The following is a 25,754-nucleotide window of genomic DNA, read 5'->3' on the forward strand; positions in this document are numbered from 1 at the left end:
TTTCTCCCAAGATAATGCCCCCTCCCTCCTTCTGTGTCCAAAAACGCACTCCCTCCCTTCCTTCTGTGTCCCACATTTGGGCCCCTTCCATGTCCCAACGCGCTTCCTCCTTGCTGCAACATTGCGCATGCCTGCTCCCTCCCTCCTTTTCTGCCCCCTCCCGCAAGACTGTACTTTCCTACCTTCCAGCCGCATTTCTTTGCAGGGCAGCAGACCCTGCATGCTGCATGTAGCTGACGCGAAGCCTTCCTTCCGACGTCAGTCCTGATGTCAGAGGAAGACTTCTGGGTTGGCTACAGGTGGCATACTGGGAGCGCTGCACACTGCATAGCGGAACCTGATGGAGGGCAGGAAAAGAAGACGAGCCCCTCAGCTCGAGCTGCCTCCAACCCTGCAGGATCCCCGAGACCAAGAGGGGGGTTTCCCACGGGATTCCCATGACCCAAGGAGGTATCCCCACGGGATCCCTGTAACCCAAAGGGGGAACCCACGGGATCCCCAGGGGTCCCACAGGATTCCCATCATCCCCGTTCCCGTGCAACTCTCTAGCAGGTACAGTGAGACTTGAACACCCTCAATGCTAAGCAAACTCTGCCTGTGTTGACAGAGAATTAATTTATTTTGAATTTAACAGCACTAATTGTTTTGAAAAGTTGGCTCTTAAGTCTGAATGTATTTTTAATTAAAGTTGAAGAGACAAAAAGCCTAAACAGTTAGCCAAGTTTTAGAAAACTGTATAGTGAACAGATGGGATTGTGAAAAAAAGTGTGCAGTTCATCCTTCAGCTTGTATACTGACAATACATTTTTTTTGAGAAAGAAAAGAACCAGTATTCAGATGCAGGGCCGTCCTATGGAGGAGAAAAGACCTTAGGGCAACTGCCTGAGGCAATATGCCTTAGAGCAGTGTTCTTCAACCACCGGTCCATGGACCTGTGCCGGTCTACAGAAATTTCCTGCCGGTCCACAGGGCCAGCACGTGCATCAGGCCCAAAACAGTGTTCTTCAACTGCCGGTCCACGGTGCAATCGATGCGGCATTATCTTCGAGCCAGCTCCCTCTTCCTAACTGATTCAGTGCACAAAGCCACGGGCAGTGGCTCCTACGGACATCCTGCGCCTGAACCGGAAGCCTTCTCTCTGACGTTGCAACATCAGAGGGAAGGCTTCCAGATGAGGCACAGGACATGCAAGGTGCAATTAGTACTATTATGGGGCGGGGTCTGGGGTGGAGATTGGGTAGAGATGGGAAGGGTCTGGCCCAGTGTTCTTCAACCGCCAGTCCATACACCGATGCCGGTCCACAGAATAATTATTTTATTTCTGCCGGTCCATAGGTATAAAAAGGTTGGAAAACACTGCCTTAGAGCAATATGCCTGAAGCAGCCCCTACTGCCAGAACTGCAGTAACTACTGTACACAGACCTCAGTCACAGTCCTCCCATTTCCCATCTTCCCTGCTACCAGTAGGGGGTATAAGAGAGCAGCAATATTAACTGTTCTGTTGCTGTCATGATACCAGTTGGAGAATGAGGAACAGAGAGAGAAAAACATCATGGGGCAGAGCTAGAAATAAAAAGCACCCCTGTTGGGGAAGACACACACACACTAGTACAGGGGTGTCAAAGTCCCTCTTTGAGGGCAGCAATCCAGTCAGGTTTTCAGGATTTCCCCAATGAATATGCATGAGATCTATTAGCATATCAAGCGGGGAAGATGAACGGTGTCAGGTCAAAAGTGCGCCGGGACAAAGGCGCGCGCAGACAATTAGCGCAGCGCGGAAGCGCGCGCCACAGAAAATTACTATTTTTAGGGCTCCGACGGGGGTGTGTGGGGGGAACACCCCCCTACTTTACTTAATAGACCACGCCACGTTGTGGGGGGTTTAGGGGGTTGTAACCCCCCACATTTTACTGAAAACTTCACTTTTTCTCTGTTTTTAGGGAAAAAGTTAAGTTTACAGTAAAATGTGGAGGGTTACAACCCCCCACAACACCGGCGCGATCTCTATTAAGTAAACTGGGGGGGCTCCCCAACAAAAACCCCTGTCGGAGCCCCTAAAAACTGTAATTTTCTTCGGCGCGCGCCTCCATCTTGCGCTCAGTTGTCGGCGTGCACCTTTGTCTTTCGCGGGGTTGTCTATGAACCAAGATGAACTCCTGGATGTGCCCTTTGATTGTCCAATCTTACTCTTATCTCAAATTTAGGAAATTATTGAAAACTTACCTATTCGATAAGCAAAAATGTTAATTTTTAACAGTATAATAACAATGGTGTATTTTAATTAGGTATTTGCATTTTAACTGAATTGCATTTTTTTTTATTGATGTTGTATTTAAATTAGGAACATGTTTTTTGAATTGTATTTCTTCACTGAAATGGCTCAACTTTGCTTGTTGTGAACCACCCAGAACTACTGGCAGGGCAGTAAACAAGAAAATAAATTATTATTATTATTACAAGTTCAAGTAGATCATCATTGGCTCATCTATTGTCAAGAGAACATAAGAACATAAAAATAGCTTTACTGGGTCAAACCAAGGGTCCATCAAGCCCAGTAGCCCATTCTCACAGTAGCATATCCAGGTCCCTAGTACCTGGCCAAAACCCAAAGAGTAGCAACATTCCATGCTACCGATCCACGGCAAGCAGAGGCTTGCCCCATGCTTAGAAATGTGCTTTTACAATTACCATTTTGGTTACTTCAGGGCCGGCTCCCTGTCTTGGTCAGGCAAGCAGGAGAGAAGCAGTGGTGGAGAGAGTAGAGGGAAAAGGGAAGCAAAAGGAGTGAAAAAGAGCAGGAGAGGGGAAGAAGAGGCAGGAGACTACGAGGGGAATCGGCGAGAGTTAGCTCCGCCCACCCCCGATGTCGACAACTGAAGCTCACCCTTAAAAGGGGAGGAGCCAACGGCGCTCAGCCATTCGGCACATGTCGAAGGCAAGCGTTAAAGATGCTCGCCTTAGTGAGAGAGCCTTTGCGAAGGGCCTTGAGAAGGGGTGAGCCACCGCTAAAGCAGAGCTGAAAGATACCCCAGCAGGTGCAGAGGGCAAATAACCACACACCGCTAAAGGAGAGCAGAAGGAAGACACAGGAGGCACAAAGGACACATAACCAGGCAGACACAGAGGACAGCAGGCGCAGAGGACAACCACAGCTGACACAGAAGGCATCCACAGCAGACTGGCAAGCAGGCAGCAATGGAAGCAGCAGATGGAAGCAAGATGTTGAGCTAACCACTTTTCTGCACCGTCTGCCATATGTATGACTACCTCCCCTCTGGGAGGCGGTCTTACTTATGCACTCGATGCGGAGAATTGGAGAGCCTGAAGAGACAAGTCAGACTCCTGGAGGGTAGAATACTGGAATTGGAGGCACTTCAAGCAGCGGAGGAGGGAGACAGAGATGCAGAGAACGTCAAGACAGAGGAAGCAGAGAACAAGACAGAGGACACCATCGAGGAAGAAGTCCGAGAGCTGGAGAAGTTCATAGAGGAGGCATACAGGGAGACTGTGGAAAATCACCAGCAACAGTGGAACTGCCAAAAGACACCTACAGAGAGTGTGAACCACCCAACAGACAACCACCATGAAGAAATGAGTGACACAGCAGCGAGAACGAAGGATACGGACCTGCGGCTGGAGAAACAAGAGAAGATAGAGAGAACAGAAATCATTGTGGGGGACTCCATCATCAGACAAGTTGACAGCCACATAGCGGGAGGAAGACTGAATCGGCTGGTGACCTGCCTACCGGGAGCCAAGGTAGAAGACATAGTGAGCCGCATCGACAGGATCATCGACAGTGTGGAAGAAGAAGATACAACGGTGGTGATCCATGTGGGGACGAACAACGTGAGCAATAGAAACTACAACAGGGAAGTACTGAAGGACCATTCTGGATTCTGGGAAGGAAGCTGAAGACCAGAACACAGAGGATAGCATTCTCGGAGATCCTGCTGGTACCTAGAGCTGATGAGAAGAGGCAGATGGAGCTACAAGCAGTCAACGCATGGATGCGACGCTGGTGTGAGGAAGAAGGATTCCTCTTCATGCGCAACTGGATGACGTTCTGGGGGAAGAGCAAGCTATACAGGAAGGACGGACTCCACCTCAACAGAGGTTACTTGCAAGCAACATCAAGAGAAAAGTTGAGAAGTTTTTAAACTAGGAAGAAGGGGAAAACCGACAGTCGACCGAGAGAGTCGATGGTTCGGGAACCAGTATACCCGGAAGATACCATGCAAGAAGATAGCGGGAAAGACTCACCGGATTACAGGCAAGACAGATCGAAAAAGACACAAGAGGGAAGGAAATGTAAGAAAGGAACAGGCCGCAAACTCAAGTGAATGTACATGAACGCAAGGAGCCTAAGGAATAAGATGGGTGAATTAGAAGCTATAGCACAAAGAGATAACGTGGACATCATCAGCATCACGGAGACATGGTGGACTGAGGAAAACATCTGGGACACTGTGCTACCAGGATACAAACTATACCGCAGAGACAGAGTGGCTCAAAAAGGTGGGGGCATTGCCATATACGTCAAAGAGGGAATTGAATCTACTGGAGAGAACACGCCACAACAGACGGATAAGTAAGAGTCTCTATGGGTCAAAATTCCAAAACAAATGGACTAGAAATGAAGATCGGCATCTACTACCGACACCCAGGGCAGTCCGAAGAAATTGATGAAGAAATGAGGACGAGATTAAACGCAACTGCAAGGGAGGCAACGCAGTTATCATGGGTGACTTCAACTATCCGGGGATAGACGAACCTAGGCACCTCTGGCAGCGCTAGGGAGACCAAGTTCCTGGATGCAGTAGGCGATTGCTTTCTGGAACAACCTGTCAAGGAAAATACTAAAGGAAATGCAATTCTGGATTTAATTCTAAATGGCCTGTGAGGACTGGCACAAGATGTAGAAGTAGAAGGGACGCTGGGAAACAGCGATCACAATATGATCCACTTCGATCTGGATGCAGGGGAGAAACATTGGTCCAAAATGACAGCCATGGCACTGAACTTCCAAAAAAGGAACTACGAAGGGATGAGACTCATGGTAGGGAAGAAGATTAAGAAGAGGATAAGCACTGTAAAAATGCTAGAGCAAGCTTGGTCCCTTTTTAAGGACACAGTCACCAAGGCGCAAAATCTATATATACCACGTATCAACAAGGGATCAAAGAGGAAAAAGAACAAAGAACCAGCATGGCTCACTGCAGAGGTGAAAGAAGCGATAAAAGATAAACGTAAAGCATTCTACTCCACCAAAATCAACTTATCTTGCAATGGTTCACAAGGAATCAATACAAAAGAGCTGTTCAACTTGACCACGAATTTATTTGACACAACTCGCTACACTCTACCCATACACATTAAGTCACCCTCTGCGAATAATTTAGCACTACATTTTGATTCAAAAATTAAAAACCTAAGAAACAACTGTTCACCAAATGACCCCAGTGATCATTAAATAGCTAACATACAAGGAAAGGAAATACCAGCAGATATGATCTGGAGTTCCTTTCTAGACTTAGAATGGAATGATTATACCAAACTATATAACAAATACTCTAAATCATATTGCGTTCTGGACTCATGTCTCCCGGAAATTATGAAAGCGGTGCCATTAGCATTTAAACTATTATTGCTACACTACTTAGCCCATAACCTAAAAAACGGGAAGTTCCTCACTAACAACGGTCACATAATAATAACCCCAACCCTAAAAAATAGTAAAGAATCTTCAGCTCTAGTAACCAACTACAGACCAGTAGCATCCATTCCATTTTTTGTAAAAATCATGGAGGGATTGGTATACGCCCAATTGATGGAATATCTCAATCAGTTCTCTCTCCTACATGAAACTCAATCCGGGTTCAGACCTTTATTCAGTACGGAGACAGTAATTGCGGCTATCCTAGATAATCTGTGTCTATTGTTTAGCAAGGGCCTCAATGCCCTGATCATGCAATTTGATATGAGCTCTGCCTTTGATCTAGTAGACCATGGGAAAATGCTACAATGGCTAGACGCTATTGGTATCAGGGATGAGGTGTTGAATTGGTTTCATGGCTTCCTTATGTCCCGTACTTATCAGGTACGTTTCAATTATGATCTCTCCGATACCTGGAGCAATCCATGTGCCACAAGGGTCACCACTATCCCCACTGCTTTTCAATGTCTACATGTCCTCACTGGGTGCACTGGGTGCAGCTGGGGATAAAATTATTCAGTTACACAGACGACTTTACGATTATCATCCCATTTGCTAACTCTATCTCAGAAACTATTCCCAAAGCATCAGAAGCTATAAATTTGACTTCAAGCTCAAACTTAATTTAGAAAAAAACAAATTTTTCTTTGTTTCACCACACCCGCTTGACACCAAAACACCACTATGCATCAATAAACTTAGTTACCCTATTCAGTCTACCATGAAGGTACTGGGTATAACTCTGGATCAATGCCTAACCATGAAAGACTAGGTGGACTCCTTAATCAGAAAGGGTTTTTTCACTCTCTGGAAACTTAGATCCATCAAATCATATTTTGATTTGCCAGCCTTCAGAATCCTGGTACAATCCCTTGTACTAAGTCAACTTGATTACTGTAACATCACCTATTTAGGAATTTCTCAAAAGAATATACGACGTTTACAATTATTGCAAAATGCAGCGGTCAGACTAATCTTCGGACTAAAGAAATTTGATCACTTGACACCTTACTACTGACAGTTGCACTGGCTGCCGATGGAGGCACGCGTAAAGTTTAAGTTCGCTTGCTTCTGCTTTAAAGTACTATACGGACTAGCCCCTAAATACATAACTGACCTTTTCTCTTTCTCAGCCAACAGACACAAGAGAAGCTCACACTCGAACTTCGTTTCCCCCCCAGTTATAGGATGTAAACTGAAAAACACCATGACCACCTTCTCTCACATCAGGCAGCATTATGGGGTAAAGATCTAGAACAATTGCTATCGCCCACTACTTATGAGGAATTCAGGAAACGCCTAAAAATTTCTAGACAGCTGACCCGTACATCTCTTTCTCCTCAATACGGTTCTCCTGACCTATTAACCACTTTCCTTCACCTCTTAAGTTCATTCAATTTGTAACGTCTTTTAATCTTTTGTAAACCGCATAGAACTTCACGGTACTGCGGTATATAAACTGTTATTATTATTATTATTATTATTAAAAATGGATGAAAACTGGAACAAGCACAGACAACATCAACGCAGGTGCCATAAGGCGGTAAAAGGGGCCAAAAGAGACTACGAGGAAAAAATAGCCAAGGAGGCGAAGAACTTCAAGCCGTTCTTTCGATATATTAAGGGGAAACGACCCATGTTGAAAGCAGTGAGACCGTTGGATGACCATGGAATAAAGGGAGCGCTAAAGGAGGATAAAACAATTGCCGACAAACACAACATACCAGAACCCATCGGGCTATATGCTGGAAATAAAGACGGAAAGCTGACAGGATTGACGGTCAGTCTAGAGGAAGTGTGTAGGCAGATTGATAGGCTTAAGAGCAACAAATCCCCGGGACCTGATGGCATCCATCCGAGGGTCATCAAGGAACTGAAAGGGACTATAGCTGAACTGCTTCAACTAATAGCCAATCTGTTGATCAAATCGGGAAAGATTCTAGAAGACTGGAAGGTGGCAAATGTTATGCTGATCTTCAAGAAAGGTTCGAGGGGAGATCCGGGAAACTACAGACCGGTGAGTCAACCTCGGTACCGGGAAAGATGGTAGAGTTGCTGATAAAGGACCGCATCATTGATCACCTTGACAGACACGGGCTGATGAGGACCAGTCAGCACGGTTTTAGCCAAGGCAGATCGTGTTTGAAGAACTTGCTACACTTCTTTGAGGGAGTAAACAAACAGATAGACAAGGGCGACCTGGTCGACATTGTATATCTGGATTCTCAGAAGGCGTTTGACAAGGTTCCGCATGAACGACTACAGAAAATTGCAAGCCATGGAATCGAGGGTGAAATACTCACGTGGATTAAAAACTGGCTAGAACATAGGAAACACAGAGTGGGGGTAAATGGACAATACTCGTACTGGAAGAGCGTCACCAGTGGGGTGCCGCAGGGCTTGGTGCTTGAGCTCGTGCTCTTCAACATCTTTATAAATGATCTGGACATTGGTACGACGAGTGAGGTGATTAAATTTGTGGATGATACGAAGTTATTCAGAGTAGTGAAGACACAGGGGGATTGCGAAGATCTGCAACGTGACATAATCAGGCTCGAGAAATGGGCATCAACATGGCAGATGAGGTTCAACGTGGATAAGTGTAAAGTGATGCATGTTCGTAACAAAAATCTCATGCACGAATACAGGATGTACGGGACAGTACTTGAAGAGACCTCCTAGGAAAGAGACTTGGGAGTTCTGATCAACAAGTCGATGAAGCCGTCCGTGCAATGCGCGGCAGCAGTGAAAAGGGCGACCAGAATGCTATGAATGATAAAGAAGGGGATCACAAACAGATCGTAGAAAGTTATCATGCCGCTGTACCGGACCATGGTGCGCCCTCACCTGGAGTACTGCGTCCAGCACTGGTCGCCGTACATGAAGAAGGACACAGTACTACTCGAAAGAGTCCAGAGAACAGCGACTAATATGGTTAAGGGGCTGGAGGAGTTGCCATAGAGTGAGATTACAGAAACTGGGCCTATTCTCCCTCCACTCAGCCAATCCGCTGTATTCCATGCAGTTAGTGTCTCTCCTAACCCCATCGATTCCATCTTGCTTAGCAGCCTGCGGTGTGGGACACTGTCAAAAGCTTTACTGAAGTCCAGGTACACGACGTCCAAAGACTCTCCCAAGTCCAACTTTCTTGTTACCCAGTCAAAGAAGCTGATGAGATTGGATTGGCAGGACCTACCCTTGGTGAATCCATTCTGACTGGGATCCCGAAGATTCCCTTCATTCAAGATCATGTCCAATTTGCTTTTAATTAGTGTTTCCATGAGTTTGCACACTATTGATGTGAGACTCACCGGTCTATAATTCGCAGCCTCTGCCCTGCAACCCTTTTTATGCAGAGGAACGACATTAGCTAATTTCCAGTCCAGGGGAACTTTCCCCTTACTTAGGGAGAGATTGAATAGCTCAGCCAACGGTTTCGCCAGGACATCACTCAATTCTCTGAGCACTCTTGGGTGCAAATTGTCTGGTTCCATGGCTTTGTTCACCTTGAGTCTTGCCAGTTCACTGTAAACTTCAACTGGTGTGAACTCAAAATTCTGAAACGGGTCTTCTGTGCTTTGTGTTGCCTTCAACTGCGGACCGTGTCCCGGTTCCTCACAGGTGAAGACTGAGCAGAAGTATTCATTCAGTAGTTCGGCTTTATCAGAATCTGCTTCCATGTAACTTCCGTCCGGTCTTCTAAGGCGTACTATCCCGCCTGTGTTCCTTTTTCTGTCACTAATATACCTGAAGAAGGATTTGTCCCCCTTTTTAATGTTTTTTGCCAGAATTTCTTCCACTCGAAGTTTTGCCTCCCTAACAGCCATTTTGACCGCTGTAGACCTGGTCCTATATTCTACTTTTGCCTCTATTTTCTCCATGCGCTTGTAGGAGAGAAATGCTTTTTTCTTCTCCTTAATGAGGTGCGAGATCTCCACGGTGAACCATTGGGGTTTATTGTTTCTTTGTCGTTTATTCTCACAACCCACCCACCTTCCCTGGTTGGCTTCTTAGCTAGCTTATCTTAACTGAGGAGATGCACACCCTGTGTCAGGCGGGAAGACACTCGCGCATGCGCGGTAAGCTATCGCAGACTTTTTTAAGTCTTAATGTGGCGATTCACTTTTAAGTGTCCATACTGGGGCTCTGTCGGTGACATCACCCATGTATGAGAATATCTGCCTGCTGTCCCTGGATAACACCTGTTATGGTAAGTAATTGTGCTTTATGAGCAGTGGCCTGCAGTCTTCATTAAGATTCCACTGCATAAAGTGATGAAAGAGGCACTCTTCAAAAACTGGGAGACTCCTCTTACAGTCCCAGTGGCCCCTCGCAGGATAGACTCCCTCTACAGATTGCAATCCTGGCCTGGTTTCGATAAACCAGAATTGCAACACCAATCTTTTGTGGTGGAATCAGCCTTGATGAAATCTCACAGCTTCAGGTAGAGAGGCCAGAACTTTAGACAAGTTCAGTAAGTGCATTTTTCAAGCCACAATGCTTGCTAAATGCATTATAAACTATCAATTTTGTGTGTCCATCTACTTCAAATCCTTGGTCAAACAGTTACCAAACTTTGAGAAACATCTTCCTGCTGAACAGCTCCAGCCTTTCCAACAGGTGGTTAAGAATCTACTTTGCACCAGAAAGCATATAGCTAAGAGTATCCTTTGATTACTTTGATGTTTCTTCCAGAGTTTCCATTGCTATGTGCCATCTTGCATGGCTTCGCATATCTGATTTTGAGACCTCAGTCCAGGATCATCTCACTAACATCACTTGCAGAGGAGACCATTTGTTTGATGGCTGCAAACAAGATTAAACAACACAGTCAATGCATGACAGGCCCGTCTAGGTCTCAGTCCTGCCAGCAGTTTAAAACATCCAGGAGATACTCCAGCCTTTCGCGATGATCCTCTTACTACTCTTCTTGCCATAAATCCAACCAAAGATATCCTAGCCAACAAAAGCAACACAAATTGACTGCATTTCAATTTCAATAGCAGTCCTCTCTTTACCTTCTTCTTTGAGAGCATTATCAATGTCTCCCTCAGCCCTTACCTCTGCTTACAGTTGGGGACAGACTTCTATTTTACCATCACCATTGGGCTCTTTTACCACTGACCAGTGGGTTGATAGTGTCATCTCACAGGGACATGCTCTCAACTTCCTTCAACGCCCCCAACCATCCTCCAAAAGAGTTTAGTTTTACACAACATCCAGGAGAAGAAGTGAGCCAACCGTACCCCTTTAAAAGGCCGATGCTGCCTGGACTGCCTCTGAAGTTCAAGCAAAGTAAGAAGGACACTGACCTCTGATGATCAGATAAACATGATAACCCTTGAATTTTTCCTACCTGCCCTGCCGCAGCACACAGCCGATCAAAAGTCTTCCCGATGTCAGCGCTGACGTCGGAGGGCTTTGCATAAAACCTCCCTCCGACATCAGCGCTGACATCATGGAAGACTTCTGGTCAGCTGTGTGCTGCAGCAGGGCAGGTAGGAAAAAGAAGACGAGCCTCTCGGCTCGAGTTTGCATCTAAACCTGCAGGATCCCGCGATCCTAGGAGGTGTCCCTATGGGATCCCTGCGACCATAGGGGACGCCCCCACGGGATCCCCGTGACCCGAAGGGAGAACCCGAGGGTCCCGCGGGATTCCCATCATCCCCGTTCCCGTTCAGCTCTCTTATTTCTACAGGGATTCCAATCAGGAAGGCTGAATGGCTTTCTGACGTTTAACCCCTCCCTTCTGGACAGATAGGGTAGCAGATTCAAGCAAGCTTCATTCAAGATTTTCCAAACAACTTAGTTTCGGGCTTGTTCACTGATTCTTGCGCAGATTCACATTTCTTTCGCTTACTGTGGATCTAACGTTTCATTAAATAAATAGCATTACAAACCTCTCAATTCAACAGGATGATAATTTAGGGAGTGCAATGTGCACAGGTGTCTATATAACAGTTTACATGAAATTGATGCATCAGTTGCTAATTGAAATCGTAAAATCTCGGGTTATGCCTTCTGAGAAGTAACACATCTTGTTTTTAAGCAAGTACATGTAGGAATCTATAAGAATACTTCCATGTATAGCAAAGCAGCCGGTTTATTTTAACTGTGTTACTTGAACAATTTGCTTTTGTCAAACACCTCGTTGGTAGATCACTGCGAGTTCTACAAGACACAATGCTCCTTGACTGTCTGAAACAGCACTTTCATTTCAAATAGCCCTTGCAGTTTGATGTAAGCAAATGCGTTTTGCATTCAGCCATCGAAGAGAAGGCATGAGAAAACCACCTAGCCGTACCCTATGCAAAATCTCATCTTTGGCCCATGTGTGTGTGGAAAGTAGAATCCCTTCTCCAGTGGTGTACCTAGCATATGTGACACCCGGGGCCCATCATTTTTTGGCACACACCCCCCCTCCCATCTGTACGAAAAACATGATTTTTAGTAACAAGCCACATGTCACACATGAGTACCTAGGAAAAGGCAGCATCTTACATATGCAGAGAGCAGTACAACATCAATACACCCATTGTAAAACTAAACAAGCCAGACTAGTACAGATCAGTCCTACACCGTCAATCCTAACAGAAAACCATGTCTTTCGAACACACAGAACACAGAAAACAACTTCGCCTAGTATGGAATATGTCATCACAAACTAACCCTTCCCCCTTTTACAAAACTGTAGTGTGAATTTTAGCCACTGTGGTAACAGCTCTGACGCTCATAGAATTCTGAGCATCAGAGCTGCTACCACCATGGCTGGCGCTAAAAAATGCTCCACAGTTTTGAAAAAAGGGGGATAAAATAGAAATACATAGACAGCAGGCCTGGTCCGACAAACCTCCCTGCCGTGTGGCCGACGATGTCTAAACTGCCTTCTTACAGCAGCTGGAGCGTTGTAGTTGCATATGGCTGCCGTAAAGGTCGTCTCTGATGCAACTTCCGGTTGTGTCAGAGATGACCTTTACGGCAGAAACATGCAGCTTCAACACTCTAGCTCAGGGGTGCCCACACTTTTTCGGCTTGCGAGCTACTTTTAAAATGACCAAGTCAAAATGATCTACCAACAATAAAATTTAAAAAAAACACAAAGCACACTGTACGCTGAGAAAACGTTAATTATCATTCCTATTCCGGGTTTTTTTCAAAGAGGTCAAGGCAGATGACTATGCACTGTCACCTCAGCAACAACCATACAAAAATATACAAATATACCCCCCTCCCTTTTTACTAAACCACAATAGCAGTTTTTAGCGCAGGGATGCACAGTGCTGCTCTCAATGGTCATAGGCTCCCTGCGCTAAAAACCGCTATTTTGGTTTAGTAAAAGGGGGGCCATAGTGCAAAATATAGACAGCAGATATAAATTCAGACACATTTTGATCACTAAATTGAAAATAAAATCATTTTTCCTACCTTTGTTGTCTGGTGATTTCATGAGTCTCTGGTTGCACTTGCTTCTTCTGACTGTGCATCCAATCTTTCTTCCCTTCTTTCAGCCTGTATGCTTCCTCTCCTCCAGACCTCATTCCCTCCCACAACTTTTTCTTCCTCTCTCCATGTCCTTTCTTTCTCCCTGCCTCCCTTTCTTTTTTTCTGTTTCCCTTCTTTCCTTCAGTCTCCCTGCCTGTCCCCTTTCTTTCTTTCTTCCTGCCCTCAACCAAGCCACTGCTGCCACCATCGGGTAACAGGCCCCAAATCTGCCGCTGCCCCAAGCTCTCCTTCCTTCCCTGCGTCGGGCCGACCAGCATTCCTCTCCCCAATGTCAATTCTGCTGTCGGAAATTCCGCCTCAGCCAGGCAGCGATTGGCTGGCCCAAACTTCCTCTTCGATGGCAGAATTGACGTCGGGGAGAGGAAGGATGATCGGCCCAGTAGATCGCCAAGGCAAAGTAAGTCTATCAAGGAGTCCGGGATGGGTTCCGCGATCGACTCACTTTGCCTTGGCGATCTACCGGTCGATCGCGATCGACCTATTGGGCACCCCTGGTCTAGGGTATCTAATCTTCTCGCATAGGCCCTTATTTTGCTTTTCTAGAAAGGCACCTTTTCTCCAACTTAGTTACAGGTATTCTTTTACAAAAATATATCCCACGTATGAACAACATAAGAATCCTTTTATAAGAATATTCAATGTGAGTATTCTTACAAGCGAGAGCATGCATATATGGAATGCATACTGCACAGTTATGCTCTGGAATCAGTGCACTTTGGTTGTCACAATTGCAAGAGCACAAGGAAAACTCAGCCAGACAAACCATCCATTGCTTCCTATATTCTTTCAGACGTCCATAGGGAAGGAGAGGGCGGAGCAACCCCTGTCTCATCCAATCACACTCAATTTAAATTCAGATCTCTTCCCATTTCAATTGTTCGCGCACTCAGTAGCTCATCACGTGCCATGTATCCTTCCCCTACTCTTACCATTCTCTTTTGTCACACATCCTTGTATTCCTTAGTTCCTTCTTTTCTTCGAAAAGGGGCAGTAGGCGTGACTCCTGTTCACGCTGCGTCTCTCTTCCCCTCACGCACTTTGCCCCTCTCTCGTTAATCTATTATCAACAAAGCCAATCACTGTTCATTTTCTTAGCTTTCGCTCCTTCTTTTGGGGTATTGGTTTAGGGAGCCACGGATCGCGCAAGGAGCGGAGGCTCGCGGCTTGCAGCAGGAGAACTGGCCAGAAGCTAAGCAACGCCGGTGAGCACCCGCAGACACCCCTATTTACTGCCGCTGATTAAGGAAAGGCAGCAGCGGCAGAATAAGGAGAGTGGCCAGCTGTGCACCCCCTTGGGGCATGCACCTGCGGCGGACCGCACCCCCTACAGCCTCCCCCTTGGTACGCCACTGCCGTTCTCTACTGGAGACTAGCATCATTATCTACAGTTCCAGTGCAATTGCACTCATATCTTTTGAAAGCTTATTTCTCTCACATTTTGATAATGATGAATATCCAGCTTTTGAGCCTGCTTAGGGCTCATTATGCATGCTTTATGGAATTGCAGAGATATCGCATGTCTTTAAAGGGTTTGCAAAGCTATTCCAAGGGTAAAACACAAATTAACGACCATGAAGGGACTTGAACCCTTAATCTTCTGATCCGAAGTCAGATGCCTTATCCATTAGGCCACACAGCATATCTGCCCTCTGTGTGCTACAACTCTGATCTAGGTATATTTATTTTATATTTAGCAATCCCACTGAAACACATTTCTACACAGATTCATATCGGGAAAGCTCAATGGCTTTCTGACTTTCAACCCCTCCGTTCTGGACACATAGGGTAGCAGATTCAAGCAAGCTTCATTCAAGAAGTTCCAAACAACTTAATTTCGGGCTTGTTCGCTGATTCTTGTGCAGATTCACATTTCTCTCACTTACTGCGGATCTCACTTTTCAATAAATAAACAACATTACAAACCTCTCAATTCAACAGGATGATAATTCAGGGAGAGCAATGTGCACTGGTGTCTATATAACAGTTCACATGAAATTGATGTATCAGTTGCTAACTGGAATCGTAAAATCTCGGGTTATGCCTTCTGAGAAGTAACACATCTTGTTTTTAAGCAAGTACACGTAGGGATCTGGAAGAATACTTCAAGTATAGCATAGCAGCCGGTTTATTGTAACTGTGTTACTTGAACAATTTGCTTTCGTCCAGCACCTCGTTGGTAGATCACCGCAATTTCTACAAAACGCAATGTTCCTTGACAGTCTGGAAGAGAACTTTCATTTCAAACAGCCCTTGCAATGTGATGTAAGCAAATGCGTTTTGCATTCAGCCATCGAAGAGAAGGCATGACAAAAACATCTAGCCATACTCTATATCAGGGATGTCCAATGTCGGTCCTCGAGGGCCGCAATCCAGTCGGGTTTTCAGGATTTCCCCAATGAATATGCATGGGATCTATTAGCATACAATGAAAGCAGTGCATGCAAATAGACCTCACGTATATTCATTGGGGAAATCCTGAAAATCCGACTGGACTGCGGCCCTCGAGGACCGACATTGGACACCCCTGCTCTATATAAAAGCTAATTTTTGGCCCATTAGTGTGTGACTAAGACAGGGGTGTCCAATGTCGGTCCTCGAGGGCCACAATCCAGTCGGGTTTTCAGGATTTCCCCAATGAATATGCATTGAAAGCAGTGCATGCACATAGATCTCATGCATATTCATTGGGGAAATCCTGAAAACCCGACTTTATTGCGGCCCTCGAGGACCAACATTGGACACCTCTGGACTAAGAGAATTCCTTCTCCTATGGAGTATTAGCATCACTATCTACAGTTCCAGTGCAATTGTAGTTATGTCTTTTGAGAGCTTATTTCTCTCACATTTTGATATTGAAGGATATCCAGCTTTTGAGCCTGCTTAGGGCTCGTTATGCATGCTTTATGGAATTCGGAGATATCGCCTTTCTTAAAAGGGTTGCAAAGCTATTCCATGAAAAATACAAATCATCGACCATGAAGGGACTTGAACCCTTAATTTTCTGATCCAAAGTCAGCCGCTTTATCCATTAGGCCACACAGTCTAATTGCTTACAGTGTGCTACAACTCTGACCTAGGTATATTTATTTTATATTTAGCAATCCCACTGAAACACATTTCTACAGGGATTCCAATTGGGAAAGCTCAATGGCATTCTGACTTTTAACCCCTCCCTTCTAGACAGATAGGGTAGCAGATTCAAGCAAGCTTCATTCAAGAAATTCCAAACAACTTAATTTCGGCCTTGTTCGCTGATTTTTGCGCAGATTCACATTTCTCTCGCTTATTGATGAGCTCATGTTTAATGAAATAAACAACATTACTAACCTCACAATTCAAGAGGATGAAAATTCAGCAAGAACAATGCGCACTGGTGTTTCTATAACACTTCACATGAAATTGATGCATCAGTTGCTAATTGGAATCGTAAAATTTGGGTTATGCCGACTTCCGGTGACGTCATCCGCGTGATGGCGGTGTGAGAGATGAGCTCCTCCTCACCCAACTATAATTAGCTAACATTGGCGTATCTGTGACCCGATTTTGACAGTGCTAGCCCACCTGATTGTGAATAGCGGCGCCGAGATGACTACGGCGGCAAAAAAATTGCAGACTGATTTGCGCACGTTTGCATTTCAATCAACGACGCCTGGGGATGCGGCCTGCACGTCTCACACGTGTAGCGAGCCACTGCCTATGCAGTGTGAGCGGCGTTCTGGCTCGCCTACGGGGTCCCCTGAGGTGGCCTTGCCTGTGTCCCGAGTGGAATTGCAAGGTTGGTTCGCTGACCTCAATAATATGATGATGGTAATGCAGAAGGAGTTGCATTCAGATGTCTCAGCTTTGCGGAAGACGGTGGTGGATATGGGACAAAAATTAAATGATTTTGAAGAGCGAGTCATCGATCATGATGGTGATATCTTACTCCTTCAACAACACTGCAAGGGCCTGGAGGATAAGTATGAGGAGCTTTTATTGAAGGCTGAGATTATGGAAAACAGGGCCCGTCGTAACAACTTGCGGGCCCGGGGTGTGCCGGAGCGTAGAGGCTCACTAAAGATGGAGGATATCATGCGAGCTATTTGTGAAAAATTTTTACAACTTGATGATCCTACAGCGACCCCCCCCCTACTATGGAGTTTGAGAGAGTGCATCGGGCTGTGGGGACTACTCTTCTGAATTGTCCGCGAGATCTCATCGCCTGTTTTCACATGTTTCCTTTAAAGGAACAGGTACTAGCGGCGGCACGGAGAGTGGGGCATATTGACTGGGAAGGAGCTAAAGTTAAACTGTATGCAGATAAGTCTGCCCTTACACTCAGGAAGCGGAGGGACTTTCGGGACATTACCAAGTGTTTAATGGCACATCAAATAAGGTATAAATGGAATTATCCGTTTGGATTAACTTTTCCTTTGCAAAATCAAGTCCATAAGGTCACGACCCCTGAGGAGGCTAAGCTATTGCTGCAACAAGCTGCATTATGGTCGGCAGAGGAAGCTCGCCCAGCAGTAGCTCTACCCCAGCAGAGTGGAAGCGTGAGTCAGTCCCGATGGCGCCGAGGAGAAAAGAGTAGCCAGCGCCTTCAGCGCCACTCTGATGTGGCTGCAGTGACTTTACCAACTTGACATGTTTTGCTTGATTAAGGGTTATCTTTATATGGTGGGGTATCACTTTTTAGTGATCCAATTAGGTCCACCCTAGGCTTAGGGGAGGATATACTGTGGGTTCTTTGGAGGGTTGGGGTTTGCTTTTGTTTAGCTGAGTTTGAGTGTTGGTGTGTGGTTGCCCTTGCTTGTATGGGGAGTATCTGAGAGGCTGGGGGGGGTTTCTGTATGATAGTAAGGGTCTTTGTGGGCAGATGGGTGAGGAGGGGAGGGGGGGTATGTTCAAAGTTCGTCCCTGGTGTGGATTTTGGGGGGAGGGGGGTGGGTTGGGTGTGGAGTTGGGATTGGGTGGGATTCATGAAGGGGAGGGGGAAGGGATTTCAGATGTAGTATTTCAACGATTGTATCAACAGTTGATAATGTGGACATGGGTTTTTTGTTTGAGTATGGGGGGTCTTTGGTGATATATCAGTTGCTTTACTTAGTTGAGTTTTACCATGGTACAATGGATGTCTTTTAATGTGAGGGGATTAAATATCCCCAGAAAGCGTCAATTATTGTTTAAGGAAGCAGTTCGTCTGAAGGTGGGAGTGGGCTTTATACAGGAAACACATTTCCGACCGACGCATGAACATTATCTCCATCACAAGAAATACCCACATGTGTATCTGGCCTCTAATTCTGTAGCAGGAAGAAAAAATGGGGTGGGAATTTTTATTGCACAGGAATTGGCCCCAGTGGTACATAAAGTGGTTCGGGATAAATTGGGGCGTTATATTATTGTAAAGGTCACTATTCAGGAGAAACTTTATACTTGTGTTAATCTTTACGCTCCTAATAAGGAGCAAGGCTTTTTTTTTGACACTTTGGGACGGGTGATGCAGGATTTGGTAGAGGGTCATGTGGTGCTGGAGGGGGATTTTTAATTTAACATGGGACCCATCTTTGGACAATTCTGCAGGTGGGGTGTCGTATGGTCATCAGGATCGGAAAAATTTTAAGGATCTATTCACTCACTGGGGACTAACTGATCCTTGGCGTCATCGCAGTCCTGGAGAGCGGGATTATTCTTATTTTTCTGAGGTGCATAATTCCTACTCAAGGATTGATTTCTGGGGGGTCTCTGCGGATATATTACTGCGGGTGGATGAGGCGGACATGGCATCTCGGGTATGGTCTGATCATTCCCCAGTATGGTTTTCGGTGTTGCGTAAGGCGGGGTCTCATGGTAAACACTATTGGCGTATGAATGAAGGACTCCTGCTGGATCCAGTTAATGTATCGCAGCTCGTGGATAACCTTAAAGAATATATTCAGTTTAATCTTACGGAAGGAATTTCTCCAGTCATGTTCTGGGAGGGGCTTAAATGTGTCATGAGGGGTAGGATTATATCCTTGGCAGCATTTCGTAGGAAGGAGAGACTTCAACAAGAGTGTGATCTTAGGGCACAGTTACGGAATTTGGAGGCACAACATAAGAGGAATGGGGGGGAATGGTGATGTGATGAGTCAGATTCGGCAGGTGAAGGGGACTCTCCAGGAGCTGGAGTTGAAGGATATCTCGCAACGACTTGAACTTTTGAAGCAAAGGTATTTTGAATCGGGTAATAAGGCAGGGCGCCTTTTAGCTCATAAGCTTCGTAAACAGCGTCATCAAAATTTTATCTTTCAATTAAAGGGGCCGGACGATAAGTTGTATAACTCCTCTGGCGATATTGGGGATTTCCTGACACATTACTTTACTGAGTTGTATAGGGAGGAGGATTTGGTTCCGGACCGGGAGATGGATGATTATTTGGCTCAAGTGTCACTTTCTAAACTCTCTTTGGAACAGGTGAATTGGTTATCTAGGCCTATAGAGGAAGAGGAAACGCTCCTAGTTATTACGGCTTTGCCGTTGGGAAAGGCGCCTGGTTTGGACGGTTTTTCCAATAAATTTTATAAATGTTTTAGCTCACTTTTGGTCAAGCCGCTTACGAAACTCTTTAATAGTCTGAAAGGGGGAGAGGCATTGCCCTGGTCGTGGAGATTGGCTGGGGTGACGTTATTGTTGAAACCTGGAAAGGACCCCACGGATAGAGTGTCGTATCATCCCATATCATTACTTGGAACGGATTATAAAATCTTTAACTGCGTGCTGGCTCGCCGTCTATAGCGTTATTTGGGTGAATTGGTACAGGATGATCAGGCGGGCTTTGTTCAAGGTCAACAGACATTTGATAATCTTCGCAGGGTGTTTCATATTATCAATTCGGCGATGGCACGGAAGGATTCCGCTCTGATTTTGGGAATAGACGCAGAGAAGGCCTTTGATAGGGTCTCCTGGCCTTTTCTGTTCCGGACGTTATCAGCTATGGGAATATCGGGTCAATATCTGGATTGGGTTCGCTCTTTATATGTTAGGCCTTTAGCCTATCTCAAGGTGAATGGTGCATATTGTGCTGAATTTGAGCTCGCTAGAGGTACGAGACAGGGGTGTGCTCTGTCACCTCTCCTCTTTGTGCTGGCTATGGAACTGTTCGCACAGAGAGTGCGAGAGTGTCCTAATATTGAGGGTATTGTTAGTGGAGGTCAAGAACAGAAAATACTTCTTTTTGCGGATGATATTCTCCTTACACTTCGCAATCCGGGGGAGTCCCTCCAGGGGACAGTGATTGCCTTGGCCGAATATGGATGGGTATCTGGCCTTAGGGTGAACATGGCTAAATCGGAGATTCTTAATCTCAACATTGGGGAACGGGACTGTGTGGATTTGCGTCACCGTTTTCCTTTTCGGTGGACAACTTCTTCCTTGAAGTATCTGGGGATACATCTTACGGCAAATTTGTCTTCCTTATATGATGCTAATTATCCCCATTTATTGCAACAGGTGAGGGAAGATTTGGATCGGTGGGAAAAACTATCTATCTCTTGGCTAGGGAGGGTTCACGTGATTAAAATGATGGTCTTGCCCCGTTTCCTTTATTTTTTCACAGCGCTGCCGATTTTTCTCCCCAGGGCCTTCTTTGATCACTTACACCGTATGCTTTTCTCTTATATTTGGAAGCGGATACCTCCACGGGTTCGTCGTCATATGTTGCATCAACCACGGGATAGGGGAGGTATGGCGGTTCCCAATTTTTATTATTATTTTTTGGCCTCTCAGTTGCGATACTTATTGGCTTGGCAGCAGGAGCCCCATAGGACTTGGGTACAAATGGATGCCTGGTTTTTGGGTGATATTTCTCTTCGCTCAGCGCCGTGGTATGCTTTGCCTAAGCTTCGGGTGATGGTTCGTAAAGCAAACCCGATGGAGGGGTTATATTGCGAGTATGGATGTTGTTTCAGGAGAAACTGTTCCCCGGTAGGGTATATTTTTCTCAAACGCTAGTGCGGATAGCAGAGGGGTTTTTGCCTGGCCATTTTGATTCACGTTTTAAGTCTTGGGAAGCAGGGGGGTTGTCTACCTTGGGACAGTTTGTGGTGGATAGGACCCTGATTCCGACCTCTCAAATGCAGGAGGAATATGGTTTAAGGGGAGCGGATTTGTTGCAATACAATCAGGTGATTGATTTTCTCAAACGGCGAGCCTTACCAGATCTTCTCTTGGATTCGGAAGCTTGGAATAAGGTGTGGGAGGCCTCGAGTGGGAGGGGATGTATTTTTAGATTGTATGGGTTGCTTCTTTCACATGATGTTCCGCCTATTTTGCATATTGGGAAGGTCTTCTGGGCCGAACCTTTACTTCTGTACAGTGGCGACGTATTCTCCGCTCTCTCCTTAAACCTTCTATTGCTAGCAATATGGTGGAAAATGGCTACAAACTGCTGTATCGATGGTATTACACGCCTGAGAGACTGCATAGGATTAATCCCGCTCTCCCGGATTTGTTGGCGTAACAGAAGGGAGAACCAAGGTTTGTTGGCGTAACTGTGGGGCCTCAGCAACATTTGCACATATTTGGTGGGCATGTCCAAAGGTGGGTCCCTTTTGGGATATGGTTTTTTCAGTTATCTCGGACATTTGTGGGGTACTTCTGGTTAAAGATCTGAGCTGTGTATTGTTAAATTTATTGCCACAGGGAATCCCTTCCAGATTTTCCTTTCTCATTGCCCCATTGGTTACTGCGGCACGGTTGGATTTGGCTGCAGCCTGGCGCCAAGATAATATACCATCTAAATCACAGGTGATTATCAAAATGGATTACATATTATGCATGTCTCAGTAGACTGCAATACGCCAAAACACATTGGGAGTGTTCATGCATCGGTGGAAACCATATCTCGACTGGATGACTAGACGGGATGGTTAAACAACTTTACTTACTACCTTCTTTTTTGGTTATTTTGTACCCCATGGCCTAATCCACTTTCTTTGGGATTCGTTACACTGTTGATAATGTCTGATGCTTGGGAGTTGGGGGGGGTGGTTTGGAAGGGTTAGAATAGGGGGTTCAGCTCCTGGTACTGCTTTGTATTCTTGCTCTTGTTTGGCCTTGTTACGAAGAGTGCTGTTTCAACTGTTTGCTCTGTACCTGTGATATTGGTGTGTTTTCTATTTTGTTTGATCTGTAAATTTTTCCAATAAAAAGTTTAAAACAAACAAAAAAAAAATTTGGGTTATGCCTTCTGAGAAGTAACACATCTTGTTTTTAAGCAAGTACACATACGGATCTGGAAGAATACTTCATGTATAGCATAGCAGCCGGTTTATTGTAACTGTGTTACTTGAATAATTTGCTTTCGTCCAGCACCTCATTGGTAGATCACCGCAATTTCTACAAAATGCAATGCTCCTTGACAGTCTAGAAGAGAACTTTCATTTCAAATAGTCCGTGCAATGTACTGTAAGCAAATGAGTTTTGCATTCAGCCATCGAAGAGAAGGCATGAGAAAAACACCTAGCCATACTCTATGTAAAAGCTACTTTTTGGCCCATTAGTGTGTGACTAGAAGAATTCCTTCTCCCATGGAGTACTAGCATCACTATCTACAGTTCCAGTGCAATTGTAGTTAAGTCTTTTGAGAGCTTATTTCTCTCACATTTTGATATTGAAGGATATCTAGCTTTTGAGCCTGCTTAGGGATCGTTATGCATGCTTTATGGACATTCGGAGATATCGCCTTTCTTAACAGGGTTGCAAAGCTAATCCAAGGAAAATACAAATCATCGACCATGAAGGGACTGGAACCCTTAATCTTCTGATCCGAAGTCAGATGCCTTATCCATTAGGCCACACAGCCTAGTTGGCTGCTGTGTGCTACAACTCTGACCTAGGTATATTTATTTTATATTTAGCAATCCCACTGAAACACATTTCTACAGGGATTCTAATCGGGAAAGCTCAATGGCTTTCTGACTTTTAACCCCTCCCTTCAGGACAGATAGGGTAGCAGATTCAAGCAAGCTTCATTCAAAAAGTTCCAAACAACTTAATTTCGGCCTTGTTCGCTGATTCTTGCGCAGATTCACATTTCTCTCGCTTACTGATGAGCTCACGTTTAATGAAATAAACATTACTAACCTCACAATTCAAGAGGATGAAAATTCAGGAAGAACAATGTGCACTGGTGTTTCTATAAAACTTCACATGAAATTGATGCATCAGTTCCTAATTGGAATCGTAAAATTCGGGTTATGCCTTCTGAGAAGTAACACATCTTGTTTTTAAGCAAGTACACATACGGATCTGGAAGAATACTTCATGTATAGCATAGCAGCCGGTTTATTGTAACTGTGTTAGTTGTATAATTTGCTTTCGTCCAGCACCACATTGGTAGATCACCGCAATTTCTACAAAATGCAATGCTCCTTGACAGTCTAGAAGAGAACTTTGCATTCTCTAGAAGAGAAATGTGTTTTGCATTCAGCCATCGAAGAGAAGGCATGAGAAAACCACCTAGCCATACTCTATGTAAAAGCTACTTTTTGGCCCATTAGTGTGTGACTAGGACAATTCCTTCTCCCATGGAGTATTAGCATCACTATCTACAGTTCCAGTGCAATTCTAGTTAAGTCTTTTGAGAACTTATTTCTCTCACATTTTGATATTGAAGGATATCCAACTTTTGAGCCTGCTTAGGGCTCGTTATGCATGCTTTATGGACATTCGGATATATCGCATTTCTTAAAAGGGTTGCAAAGCTATTCCATGGAAAATACAAATCATCGACCATGAAGGGACTTGAACCCTTAATCTTCTTATCCGAAGTCAGACACCTTATCCATTAGGCTGCATAGTCTATTTGCCTACTGTGTGATACAACTCTGACCTAGGTATATTTATTTTATATTTAGCAATCCCACTGAAACACATTTCTACAGGGATTCCAATCGGGAAAGCTCAATGGCTTTCTGATTTTTAACCCCTCCCTTCTAGACAGATAGGGTAGCAGATTCAAGCAAGCTTCATTGAAGAAATTCCAAACAACTTAATTTCGGCCATGTTCGCTGATTTTTGCACAGATTCACATTTCTCTCGCTTACTGATGAGCTCACGTTTAATGAAATAAACAACATTACTAACCTCACAATTCAAGAGGATGAAAATTCAGGAAGAACAATGCGCACTGGTGTTTCAATAACACTTCACATGAAATTGAAGCATCAATTCCTAATTGGAATTTTCGGGTTATGCCTTCTGAGAAGTAACACATCTTGTTTTTAAGCAAGTACACGTAGGGATCTGGAAGAATACTTCATGAATAGCATAGCAGCCTGTTTATTGTAACTGTGTTAATTTTATAATTTTCTTTCGTCCAACACCTCGTTGGTAGATCACCGCCATTTGTACAAAACGCAATGCTCCTTGACAGTCTAGAAGAGAACTTTCATTTCAAATAGCCCTTGCAGTGTGATGTAAGCAAATGTGTTTTGCATTCAGATATCGAAGAGAAGGCATGAGAAAACCACCTAGCCATACTCTATGTAAAAGCTATTTTTGGCCCATTAGTGTGTGACTAGAAGAATTCCTTCTCCCATGGAATACTAGCATCACTATCTACAGTTCCAGTGCAATTGTAGTTAAGTCTAGGGTGAGCTTATTTCTCTCACATTTTGATATTGAAGGATATCCAGCTTTTGAGCCTGCTTAGGACTCTTTATGCATGCTTTATGGACATTCGGAGATATCGCCTTTCTTAAAAGGGTCGCAAAGCTATTGCAAGGGCAAAATGCAAATCAATGACCATGAAGGGACTTGAACCCTTAAACTTCTGATTTGAAGTCAGACGCCTTATCCATTAGGCCACACAGCCAATCTGCAAAGGTCCCTCGACAGCTCTGACCTGGGTATATTTATTTTATACTTAGCAATCCCACTGAAACACATTTCTACAGGGATTCGAATCGGTAAAGCTCATTGGCTCTCTGACTTTTAACCCCTCCCTTCTGGACATATAGGTTAGCATATTCTAGTAAGCTTTATTCAATAAGTTCCAAATAACTTAATTTTGGGCTTGTTCGCTGATTCTTGCACAGATTCACATTTCTCTTGCTTACTGCGGAACTCACGTTTCATTAAATAAACATTACAAACCTTACAATTTAAGAGGATGAAAATTCAGGAAGAACAATGCGCACTGGTGTCTATCTAACAGTTCACATGAAATTGATGCATCAGTTGCTATTTGGAATCGTAAAATTCGGCTTATGCCTTCTGAGAAGTAACACATCTTGTTTTTAAGCAAGTACACGTATGGATCTGGAAGAATACTTCATATATAGCATAGCAGCCGGTTTATTGTAACTGTGTTACTTGAATAATTTTCTTTCGTCCAACACCTCGTTGATAAATCACCGCAATTTGTACAAAACACAATGCTCCTTGACAGTCTAGAAGAGAACTTTCATTTCCAATAGCCCTTGCAGTGTACTGTAAGCAAATGCGTTTTGCATTCAGCCATCGAAGAGAAGGCATGAGAAAAACACCTAGCCATACTCTATGTAAAAG

General features: G+C 44.7%; 3 non-coding genes across 3 annotated transcripts; all 3 read right to left on the reverse strand.

Annotated features, from left to right (window-relative positions):
- Window positions 1-14,786: 14,786 nt before the first annotated feature.
- TRNAR-UCG lies at window positions 14,787-14,859 on the reverse strand. Its single transcript has one exon. It is a non-coding gene; the product is annotated as a tRNA-Arg (tRNA).
- Window positions 14,860-22,973: 8,114 nt separating this feature from the next.
- Window positions 22,974-23,046, reverse strand: TRNAR-UCG. Its single transcript has one exon. It is a non-coding gene; the product is annotated as a tRNA-Arg (tRNA).
- Window positions 23,047-24,986: 1,940 nt separating this feature from the next.
- On the reverse strand, window positions 24,987-25,059 carry TRNASTOP-UCA. Its single transcript has one exon. It is a non-coding gene; the product is annotated as a tRNA-Sec (tRNA).
- Window positions 25,060-25,754: the final 695 nt, after the last annotated feature.

This window comes from Geotrypetes seraphini, chromosome 5 (genome assembly GCF_902459505.1).
Source record: "Geotrypetes seraphini chromosome 5, aGeoSer1.1, whole genome shotgun sequence".
NCBI classification, from domain to species: domain Eukaryota; kingdom Metazoa; phylum Chordata; class Amphibia; order Gymnophiona; family Dermophiidae; genus Geotrypetes; species Geotrypetes seraphini.